Source organism: Giraffa tippelskirchi, chromosome 2, assembly GCF_054371585.1.
Source record: "Giraffa tippelskirchi isolate mGirTip1 chromosome 2, T2T-mGirTip1v1.2.pri, whole genome shotgun sequence".
Classification (NCBI taxonomy): domain Eukaryota; kingdom Metazoa; phylum Chordata; class Mammalia; order Artiodactyla; family Giraffidae; genus Giraffa; species Giraffa tippelskirchi.
This window is the reverse complement of record NC_137276.1, coordinates 181,696,091-181,708,633: the sequence shown is the minus strand read 5'-3', so window position 1 is coordinate 181,708,633 and position 12,543 is coordinate 181,696,091. Positions and strand designations below refer to the sequence as shown.

General features: G+C 39.5%; 1 protein-coding gene across 29 annotated transcripts in view; it reads left to right on the top strand.

Annotated features, from left to right (window-relative positions):
- BBX (BBX high mobility group box domain containing) overlaps positions 1-12,543 on the top strand; it is a 285,777-nt gene that overhangs the window by 113,000 nt on the left and 160,234 nt on the right. For 3 of the 29 annotated variants that reach the window (XM_081572317.1, XM_081572307.1, XM_081572296.1), the window contains exon 3: positions 12,237-12,293. The exons of the other annotated variants lie outside the window; for them this stretch is intronic. The gene's annotated coding sequence lies outside the window, so the exon portion shown is untranslated. The remainder of the gene's footprint in view (positions 1-12,236; positions 12,294-12,543) is intronic. 29 annotated transcript variants of the gene reach the window in all.

The following is a 12,543-nucleotide window of genomic DNA, read 5'->3' as shown; positions in this document are numbered from 1 at the left end:
CCAGAGAGGCAGGAGGGAACTAAGACTTACCCTGGGACATAGACACTGGCAGCAGCCATTTTGGGGACCTCCTTGTACTACAAGGATATTGGATCTGGAAGGCAGCATTTTGGAATTTTTCGTCTGGTGTATTAGCACTGGCACCAGCCCTCTTACCAGCCTGCTCCAGGCTCCAGTTCTCAGACATCTCAGGGCACGGTACTAGTCAAACAGGAACATATTGCTCCTTGGAAGAAAAGCTATGACAAACCTAGATAACATATTGAACAGCAGAGACATCACTTTGCCAATAAAGATCCGGATAGTCAAAAAGTTATGGTTTTTCCAGTAGCCATGTACAGATGTGAGAGTTGAACCATAAAGAAGGCTGAGCACCGAAGAATTGAGGTTTTGAACTGTGGTGCAGAAGACTCTTGAGAGTCCCTTGGATAGCAAGGAGATCAAACCAGTCAATCCTAAAGGAAATCAGTCTTGAAGATTCATTGGAAGGACTGATGCTGAGGCTGAAGCTCCAATACTTTGGTCACCTGATGGGAAGAGCCAACTCGTTGAAAAAGACCCTGATACTGGGAAAGATTGAGGGCAAGAGGAGAAGTAGGTGACAGAGGATGAGATGGTTGGATGGCATCATCGACTCAATGGACATGAGTTTGAGCAAACTCCGGGAGATAATGAAGGACAGGGAAGCCTGGTGTGCTGCAGTCTGTGGAGTCTTGAGTCGAACATGACTGAGCAACTGAACAGCAGCAGCACCAGCACAGCTACCTTAAGACCCTTGAGCCCATGGGGGGCTAGCACGAATGCAGGGACTAACCTCATCCACCACTGGGCAGGCACTAACCCCTGGGATCCCTGGATTTCAGCCCTACCTACCAGTGGGCCAATACCAGCTCCACGACCTCCAGGGCCTTGCAGCCAGAGACCTTCAGGCCTGCCTCTACCCACGAGTGGGCCAGCAGTAGCCCAGGACCAGCCTCACCCACCAGTGGATGGGCACCAGCCCCATGACCACCACAGCCCCAAAGACTGCCTTGTCAATAGCCAGTCCATCCACCAGCAAGTTAGCACCAGCCATGGACCTCCCCCAGCCCTAGTCTTGCACACGAGCAAGCTGATATTAGCTCTGAGATACCCTGGACCACTCAGTCAGCCACACTGGGATCTAGCCTCGGTTACCGGTGGGCTTGCACCAGCTTTGGGAAACCCCAGACCCCATAGCCAAAAGTGTCGGGAACCAGCCTTGGCCACGAGCAAGCCAACACTAGATCTGGGTCTCCTGACCCCCCAGTCACCCACCCTGGAACCTGGCTCTGCCCATCAGTGGACCAGCAGTAACCCTGGGAACTCCCTGAGACCTGGCCCTGCCCACCAATGACTGGCATCCTCTAAATAAGGCAAAGCTTGGCAGCCAACTGAACTGGGGCCAGCCACACCTACCAGACTGCCCACATAGTCACCCAATCAGAAGGGAAGGACCTTGCAGCCCACATAGGGGGCACCCCTAGAGCATATAGCTCTGGTGACCAGAGGGGAATGTGCTGCTGGGACACATAGGGTGTCTCCTACAAAAAACTGCTTCTCTGAGATCAGGAAATATAAATCAGCTTACCAAATACATAGAAATGAAAATAGCATATTAGGCCAAAATGAGGTGACAGAGGAATATGTTCAAAACAAAGGAAAAAGCTAAAGCCCCCAGAAGAAGGACCAGGTGAAGTACAGACAGGCAGTGTATTCAAGAAAGAGTTCAGGGTAGTTTTCATAGGGATGATCAAAGAACTAGGGAGAAGAATGGCTGTGTAGAGAGAGAAGTTAGAGGTGTTTAACAAAGAGAATATATAAAGAGTAACCAAATAGAAAGAATCCAGAAATGAAAAATAAACTAGACGTTATCAATAGCAGACTAAATGATAGAAACAGATGAGTGAGTTGGAAGACAACAGTAGCGGAAATCACTGAAGCTGATCAGAAAAAGAATGAAAAGAAATGAGGATAGTTTAAAGAGACCACTGGGACAAGGAGCATACTAACATTCACATTATAGGGGTCCCTGAAGGAGGAGAGAGAAAGAGGTGTATTTGTAGATATAATAACTGAAAACTTCCCTAACCTGGGAAAGGAACAGGTATCCAGGTCCAGAAAGCACAGAGAGTCCCAAACAAGATCAGCCAAAAGACGATCATACCAAGATATATTGTAATTAAGATAGCAAAAATTAAAGAGAGAATATTAAAAGCTGCAAGGGAAAAGCAACAGGTTCACACAAAGGAACTCCTATAAGACTGTCACCTGATTTTTCAGCAGAAACTTTGCCGGCCATAAGGGAGTGAAACAATATATTTAAATAAAGTAATGAAAGGGAAAAACCTCCAACCAAGGATACTTTACCTGGCAAGGCTTTTATTTAGATTTGATCAAGAGATCAAAAGTTTTACAAATAAGCAAAAGCCAGTGGAGTTCAGCACCACCAAACCAGCTTTACAAGAAATGTTAAAGGGACTTCTCTTATCATAAAAGAAATGGCCACAACCAGAACCATACAGATTACAAGGAAAAAGCTCATTGGTAAGGCAAATATAGGGTAAAGGTAGTAAATTAACCATGTACAAATGGGGTTGCACAGAGTCGGACACGACTGAGGTGACTTAGCTTAGCAAAGCTAGTTTAGAAGATTAAACTGCAAAAGGAGTAAAATCATCTGTACCTACAATACTTAGTTAAGGCGTACAAAAACAAGAAATGTGAAGTGTGTAAGAAACAGTAAACATTGTGGGTGGGGGAGCAGTGAAAATGCAGTGAAAACGTGTATGAACTTAAGAAATCAGCAACTTAAAGTAATCACAAATATAGAGAGAATGCTATACATAAATCTCATGGTAATCACAAACCAAAAATCTAGATACACATACCAAAAAAAAAGTCCAAACATGATCCTAAAGTTAGTCATATCACGAGAGAAAAGAGCAGAAGAAGAAAGGAACAAAAGAACTACAAAAACAGTCCCAAAGCAATTAATGACTTGACAGTAAGTACACTTATTAATAATTACATTAAACAGATATGGACTGTATGCTCCAGTCTAAAGACATAAGAGTAGCTGAGTGGAGTATTAGTCATAAAAAGGAAAGAAATCCTGACATTTGCAGTAACATGGATGGACCAAGAGGGTATTATGCTAAGTGAAATATGTCAGACAGAGAAAGACAAATATTGTATGATTTTACTTTGGAATCTAAAAAATAAATGAATGAACATAACAAAACAGAAACAGAGTTACAGGTACAGAGAACAAGGAGGTGGTTGCCAGAGGGAAAGGGGTTGAGGAGAGGAATGAAATAGGTGAGAGAGATGAGGAGTACAAACTTTCAGTTGCAAAATAAATGAGTCATGCGTATGAAATGTACAGAATGGGGAATATAGTCAGTAACTAATATCCTTGCATGGGGATATCTAGTAACTTGACTTAGCATAGTGATTATTTTGAAATGAGTAGACATGATGATTCACTATGTTGTGTAGCAAGTACTAACGTAGTGTTGTAGGTCAATTATGTACTTCAAAATGAAGAAACAAATTCATAGGAAACGAAATCAGATTTGTGGTTACCACAGGTGGGTGGGAGGGGGAGGAGGTGGGAGGAGGAGGATTGGATGAAAGTAGTCAAAAGGTACAAATTCCCCATTATAAGGTAAATAAGCGCTAGCGATATAATGTACAATATGCTAAATATAATTAACACTACTTTATGTTACATATGGAAGTTAACACAATACTAAGAATTCTCATCTCAAGAAAAAGTTTTTTTCTACTTCTTTTATTTTATATCTGTGTGAGATGATGGATGCTCCTTAAACTTATTGTAGTAATCATTTCATGATGTATTTAAGGCAAATCATTATGCTGTACACCTTAAACTTACACAGTGCCATATCTCGATTATATTTCAGTAAAACTGGAAGAAAAAATGTCAGTAAAATGAAGGGAGAATAGGAGTGGAGTATGGGATAAAGGGAAGCTATTGATTATTTCAAACTATTTTGTTAGCTACAGTGTTGAATTGTATTGCAGATTTTACTATAGATAAATAGACTTCTATTCAAACCTGTATCTTAGACTATATTTTGAGGATTCCCAGCAATTCCTTATACGAAGCCCTTGACGGTGACTAGATTCATTGAAGACTGTGAACCACATTCCAGAAGATGTCATTACTCTTCTTCTAGGTACTGTTACCCCAAGTAGAGTAATTGAAGTTCAGTTTTAATTGTGTTGTTGAAGCTGAGTTTGACATTTACAGAATGCTGTAAAAGCCTCTTTGGTATAGCTAATGTTTGCAAATATATCCTAGGTCTTAATTTACATTTAAATGATATTTCTTTCTTTGTTTCCATCTTACTCCAAAGTAGGAAACAAGTGCTTGTGTTATTGCTTTTAAATTACAGCAAGCACCTTCTGGAATCTGAGTTGTAGTAGAATTCAGCGCTTGGGAGTTGAGATTTGGTCACATGTATGTATTTGTTCATATGTGAACACGTTGCATATATTTATGGTATGGGTCAAGTAACAATGATATGAAGGATTTATGAAGAAAATAATTTCCAATATACTGGGTGATACCCAACTCTTTGTTTTTTGTGACTCTTCCTATCTATCAAAGTAACTTATTTTGCAGAGAAGATTCTCTTTAAAATTTGTATTCAGGTTATTATCAAAAAAATAAGAAATGATAAGTATTGGAGAGAATGTGAAGAAAAAGAACCCTTACACGCTGTTGGTAGGAATATAAATTGGTGCAACCACTTGGAAAACAGTATAGAGATTTCCTTAAAAAATTAAGAACAGAACTGTCATATGATCCAGTTATTCTACTTCTAGATATTTATCTGGATATAAAAACACTAATTCAAAGAGATATATGCATCTCTGTGTTCATTGCCGCATTGTGTACAGTAGCCAAGGTATGAAACAACTTATATGTCCATCGATGGATGAATATATAAAGAAGAAATCTCAACACCCTCCCCCTACCACCATGCATGCATACACTGGAATACTACATATCCATAAAAAACAATGTGAAATTCATTCATTGAATTTGCCATTCATTACAACATGGATATCTATAGGGTATTATGCTAAGTGAAATAGGTCAGAGACAAATACTGTATGATTTCACTTACATGTAGAGTCTAAAAAATAATAAGCAAAGCAGAATCATAGAACAGATTTAAAGATTATATTCAGAATAGCTTTCGTGTCATTATATTTTACTTTTCTTTAAAAATTGGTTACTTTTTCCAAAAATATGTATGGTAACTCTCACTAAAGCAAATCAGTCTATTCCTAGCTATTCCATGTTTTTTTTTTTTTCTTCCTAAATATGAGGATAAAAAATAATTTCAGGTATGGAGAATGAATTGTGTGCCAATATCCACTTAAGTATAATGGCATACATAATTGAAATGCCCTTAGAATTGATTTTAGAAGTCACATGATCTAGTTTTTCACTGTTTTTGTTGAAACTTGAAACTTCTCTTTATAGGAAATATAAATTGAAAGAAAATCGGTGCTATAGAAGTACAGGTTGAAAATTTAAACATCTTGACTTACTGAATGTTATGACGTGCCAGATTTTTAAAATAAATTGATTGAAATTAGGATTTGAAATAAAGTAAAATAAATCAATACTCTCTTTCATTTTTTTTTTTTTTAGGAGGTTTATGTGTGATCCGCTACTTCTATGTTCTTTTCCTCTTATGAAAACAGAACTGCAAGCCATTGTACTTTCTTTTCTCCTCTGATTTCAGACAGTAGTAATAATGTATCTGCACATACCTGTTATTTTGTGTGCTGTGTCCTGATCCAGGTTTCACACCCATTTCTCATTCCAGAAGTTGAAATAAGCTGATGGGCCAAGCCTGGGTTGTATGTCCATCCCTGAAGCTGGAGCAGAATTAGGTCAGTCCCACTCCAGGCATGGACCTTGAGAAAGTGGAGTATTTTCCTAAAAGTCAGTGTTCTGTTTCCAGAAAATGGGAGATACACATATAGCTTGCAGGCAAAAATATATATGTCTTTAATCTCTGCTAAGAAAAGCCAGTATAGAAAAGCACACTGCTGTGGCTGATTATTCTCCCTTTTAAGTAAGACATCTACAGGGAGTTTGCTTTTTAAGTTGAAGTGACCAAGTCTGATTTTCTTAATTATAAAAAAAAAGTTAAAATTTCAAAATACTTACTAGCAGGATTGATAGCAATGACTAGTACAGATGTTTGCAAGGCATATATATACATGTCACCATTCACCTTGAGATGTGTGTGATTGGTGGCCTCTGTGGTTGTATAACACTGAGTTCTGAGGGTCACTATGCTGGAATTAGCCACAAAGGATAAATCCTTTTTCTGTCAAATCAATGGGAGTACTAAGAGAATATTTCCTTTGATTTTTTTTTTTTTTTGAATTGGCTTAGTTTGAGCCAAATATTGTACATTAACTTGAAATGACTGCTGTAGGAGCAGAGGCATTTAATGAGGATTAGTGATCAGTGAAGCACGTATACTGTACAGAGGTTGATGCTGTAGGGCATGGGGTTAGGTTTAATGGAGGACATAAATTTAATTGTTACTAGGTGTTTCTGGTGGGCGTGAGCATTTAAAGGGAGAATTACTGTTTATAAATTCTCAACTGCTATTGGCCTGTCATTCGCTAGTGTGTATATAATTTTTAAATTGTTAGAATAAAGTAAATTGACAGCAGCTTTAAAAAAAATAATAAACTTTACTTTTTAGAGAAGTTTTGGGTTCACAGCAAAACTGGGTGAAGAGTACAGAGGTTCTGTATGCTCCCCCTCCCCCCACATAAACAAACATTAACTTTTTACTCCAAGGTATATATTTTTTTAATTAAAAAATTTTTTTAAAGATTTTTTTATTTCTGTGTGTGCTGGGTCTCCGTTGCTGTGTGGACTTTTCTCAGTTGCGGAGAGCATGGGCTTCTTATCATGGTGGCTTCTCTTGTTACAGAGCACAGGCTCTAGGCATGCGGGCTTCAGTAGCTGCGATTCTGGAGCTCTAGAGCACAGGCTCAGTAGTGGTGAAACACATGTGGCCTGTGGCATCTTCCCAGAGCACAGATTGAACCTGTGTCGCTGCATTGGCAGGTGGATTCTTAACCACTTTACCACCAGGGAAGCCCATTCCTAGGTATTTATAAGAGTATTTAGAAACACAAATCTTTTGGGGCTTACTTTTGCAACTAAAAGATGTGTTCAGACTAGAAAGGGGAAAGTGTTCTAGAGCTAAGAAGCATTCTCTGACAGCCCTGAAATGTTGCTACAGTGGAAGACCAGAGGAAGAGTAGGGATCTAATGTCATCTGGTCTGGAGCCACCTGCTGTCAGATCAAACTGACTGATGACAATCCAGAAGAGAGCATTGTGCCTAGCGACAGTGCACTGACTGATAGCAGGAGCCCTTGGTTCTGGCTAGCTCTGCCTCTAGCTTGCTGTGTGGTTGAACTGAGTGAGGACTGACTCCCTTCAGCTTTCTGGGATTCCACGATGGAATGGAGTCTCTAGTCAGGGCTAACATCATGTACTACAGGGGCAGCAAGCAGTGTGGAATCACAGAGTGTTGTCCAGCTTGGCCACACACTAGCTGAATGCCTTCTGTCCAGTCACTTGCCTCTTGGTTTCAGCTTTAGAAATGTTGTAATTTACTTCTCTGTTTTCCTCTACGGGCAGTTTCTTGGATCTTTCTGGTTTAACGTAGCTAATTATTATATGGTATTATTTGTTCTAGGAGTAACTGCTTTGTGAATAAATAACTTCGAAAGGGAGTGTATTAACACTTCATTGTGGATCTTGTTTGAACAGATTCCTTTGTGTCTTCATATCAGGATGACCTAAATCAAATCCCTTACGATTATACAGTGGGAGTGACAAATAGATTCAAGGGATTAGATCTGATAGAGTCCCTGAACAACTATGAACAGAGGTCCATGACATTGTACAGGAGGCAGTGATCAAGACCATCCCCAAGAAAAAGAAAGGCAAAATGGTTATCTGAGGAGGCCTCACAAATAGCTCTGAAAAGAAGAGATGCAAAACACAAAGGAGAAAAGGAAATATATACCCATTTGAATACATAGTTCCAACCAATAGCAAGGAGAGATGAGAAAGCCTTCCTCAGGGATCAGTGCAAAGGAACAGAGGAATACAGTAGAATGGGAAAGAGTAGAGATCTCTTCAAGAAAATTAGAGATACCAAGGGAACATTTCATGCAAAGATGGGCTCAATAAAGGACAGAAATGGTATGGACCTAACAAAAGCAGAAGATACTAAGCAGAGGTGGCAAGAATACACAGAAGAACTGTACAAAAAAGATCTTCACAACCCAGATAATCATGATGGTGTGAGCACCCACCTAGAGCCAGACATCCTGGAATGTGAAGTCAAGTGGCCTTAGAAAGCATCACTACAAACAAAGCTAGTGGAAGTGATCGAATTCCAGTTGAGCTATTTCAAATCCTCAAAGACGATGCTGTGAAAGTGCTGCACTCACTATGTCAGCAAATTTGGAAAACTCAGCAGTGGCCACAGGACTGGAAAAAGTCAGTTTTCATTCCAATCCCAAAGAAAGGCAATGCCAAAGAATGCTCAAACTACCACACAGTTGCATTCATCTCACATGCTAGCAAAGTAATGCTCAAAATTCTCTAAGCCAGGCTTCAACAGTACATGAACCGTGAACTTCCAGATGTTCAAGCTGGTTTTAGAAAAGGCAGAGGAACCAGAGGTCAAATCGCCAACATCCATTGGATCATCGAAAAAGCGAAAGAGTTCCAGAAAAACATCTATTTCTGCCTTATGACTACACCAAAGTGTTTGACTGTGTGGATCACAATAAACTGTGGAAAATTCTTCAAGAGATGGGAATACCAGACCCCCTGACCTGCCTCTTGAGAAACCTGTATGGAGGTCAGGAAGCAACAGTTAGAACTGGACATGGAACAACAGACTGGTTCCAAATAGGAAAAGGAGCACGTCAAGTCTGAATATTGTCACCCTGCTTATTTAACTTACATGCAGAGTACATCATGAGAAACGCTGGGCTGGAGGAAGCAGAAGCTGGAATCAAGATTGCCAGGAGAAATATCAATAACCTCAGATATGCAGATGACACCACCCTTATGTCAGAAAGCGAAGAAGAACTAAAGAGCCTCTTGATGAAAGTGAAAGAGGAGAGTGAAAAAGTTGGCTTAAAACTCAACATTCAGAAAACTAAGATCATGGCCTCTGGTCCCGTTACTTCATGGCAAATTGTTGGGGAAACAGTGGAAACAGTGACAGACTTTATTTTTTTGGACTCCAAAATCACTGCAGTTGGTGACCGCAGCCATGAAATTAAAAGACGCTTGCTCCTTGGAAGAAAAGTTATGACCAACCTAGACAGCCTATTAAAAAGAAGAGACATTACTTTGCCAACAGAGGTCCATCTAGTCAAAGCTATGTTTTTTCCAGTAGTCATGTGTGGATGTGAGAGCTGGACTATAAAGAAAGCTGAACGCCGAAAAATTGATGCTTTTGAACTGTGGTGTTGGAGAAGACTCTTGAGAGTCCCTTGGACTGCAAGGAGATCCAACCAGTCCATCCTAAAGAAGATCAGTCCTGCATATTCATTGGAAGGACTGATGCTGAAGCTGAAATTCCAATACTTTGTCCACCTGATGTGAAGAACTGACTCATTGGAAAAGACATTGATGCTGGGAAAGATTGAAGACAGGAGGAGAAGGGGACAACAGAGGATAAGATGGTTGGATCGCATCACCGACGCAATGGACGTGAGTTTGAGTAAACTCCAGGAGTTGATGATGGACAGGGAAGCCTGGCGTGCTGCAGTCCATGGGGTTGCAGAGTCAGACACAACTGAGCAACTGAGCTGACTGACTGACTGATCAGAAACGTTCTTGGAATCAACATATCTGGAACTAGAGTCTTTCTGCTGCAAAACTGCTTGCTAGATATCCATTAGGCACACCTGAAAGGGACAAGGACTCTTTTTGGATAGTACGGTTTTTTAATAACATGATATAAATTTTAATAGAGATGTCATTTTTATATGACAGAATTGTACATTATGTTTATTTTTCTTTATGCAATTTAAGTAATACAGGAGAAAAGGGAAACATCAGGTCCTTTACTTCTCGGAACAGAATATTTTCCATTTAAAATTATGTAAATTGCTCACAACTGACTTTCTTTTCTTAATCAACTGACTTTGGACTAAGTTACGAGTATGATTTTCTGTCTATTGTGAATGATTGCTGATTAAAGGAATCCTTTCTTACCTTAAAGAACAAGGTGGTCATGAGATTCCTTCAGGGAGTTTGATTCACAGAACCCCTCCCTGAAGATACAGGCTACTTCCTCAGGTGTGTAGGCCAAGGTTTACTTGGGCTAAGCCACAGTAATGTGGAGATGCGATACCCCATAGGGCTGGAATTATCTTAACCTTATATTTTCCAGCTCAGTGGCTTGATAGAGCGAATGAATCTTCCCAAAGTACCTGGGGGTTCCCTGTCAGTGTGCCTCATACAGCTGCTGGCAAGCACGTTTTTATACTCTTCCTGGAAGTGAAACTCTTTCTGCCTTAAATGTGCAATTTCCCCTGCCTGAGAAGGTCAAAGGCACATTTATATAGTTCACAAGAGTATAAAAGAGACATTCAGGGCCTCCCTGCCAAGCCATCTGACTAGACTAATGCCTGCTCATTTTCCACCTCTACTTATGGAAACTCCGGAAATTCATAGGTGCACCATGGTCCCTGAAACAACAGTCTTAAACGGCAAATGAGCATTAAAATAAAATGTCCACATTATCAAATCAGTTAATGTAGCTTGAAATGGGTAGGAGTAAAAAGTGGTTGTTCAGACTGTCAGAATTAAACATATGTTAAAACTACCTAAATTAAAACAAAATCTACCTTTTTGAAACACTAGCAATTTACTTAGTATTCAAATACTGAGAATATTCAAAGCAAACTTCAACATATTCGCAATGTTACTTTTTTTATTGCTTTTCTACCACATAATTTTAACCTAGTGTGCTCACTAACATGTAATGAGCACTTCCTACCTATATGCCAAACCCTTTGTATTTATAACATCTTCTAATGGTTTAAGGCAACCTGTAGAGATGTAGGAATTGTTATCCTTCTGTTGATGAGGAGTGGAGGCTCAGAGAGTCTCAGGAATTGGCTCACAGTGGCAGGGGAGTAAGTGAATGAGGGATACAAGTTTGGCCCTAAGGTCAGTATGCTTTGCAGAATACCATGCTGCTAACTGTGCTCTGCTGTTTATGAGACTATGGAGAGAGAAAAACAGAAGAGCAAGTTGCATTACTCTCTCATTTGCCCACATTTCATGTTCCACTGTCTGATGTGAGCCCAGATCTCCCTCCTGTCCCTTCCTGCATAGTGAACTTAGGCCTCGTCTGGGTCTGTGCTCATGACACCCTTCTCCATCCTCTTGGTTTCCCATATAAAGATTTCCTTGTGCAATCTAACTTTGGGGGAATTCTTTGCTTACCATTTTGACGTGACACATTTCTTTCTGTTATTGTGTAACTCTGTATGAGTGTGTGTGTGTGTGTGTGTGTGAGTGAGTGAGTGAGTTTGATTACCCATGGATCATTAGCTTCCAGAAAACAGCAATCTCATAATACTGTTTGCATTGTTAATACATTGTAAGTCATTAATTTCTCAATAAAAGGTTATACCATTTGCATCTTTGTACTCTTGGCATATAGATAGGTGGAAGGTAGTTTTTAAAGCATAGTTTTGTAACTGGTCAATACTGAGTACTGAAGGGGAGAGGATTTCCAAATCTTTCATCTTGTTATTTTAGGAGGTCTAACAATGAATGCTAGAATTTTCTATCTCTGCCTGCTGGTGTTTTTCAACACCTTTTTGGGAATTCCAAACAGATGGACAGATGGTAATGACGTGTATTAATAGTTACTTTGCTTTACTGTTACTATCTAGTGAACTCTTAAGACTTGTTTTGCTTTTTTTTTTTTTTTAACCATGTTTAAGGTTTGTTAACTGTGAAAGACTCTGAGTCGTGAGGAAATGCAAGGGTAGGGGTGGGAGGGTGATAACAAAGATACTTCAGATTTGCATATTCTTTTTAGAAATTTCCATTTTCAGTGTAGCTGACACTTGTAATTTCTGTTAAAGATTGGTGCCTGAGAAGAAATGCCTGTGAAATAAGCTTCAGCTGTAAAGACATGCAAGGTGGGTGATTTTAACAAAAGTGTTGTCTTTTTTCATACCTTAATAAAATAATAAAATGAAGACAGTGACAATAAGAATTATGAAAAAAGACAACTCTTTTTTAAAACAAGCATATGTATTATATAATTCCAAGCACTTATCTTTGTCTGCATAAAGGTAATTTATTTAAGCAAATGATTTAACTGGAGCTTATCATTTTTAGAAAAAAAAAAACATCCTTTGGCCTCTGCTGTACCACAGTGACCTGAGG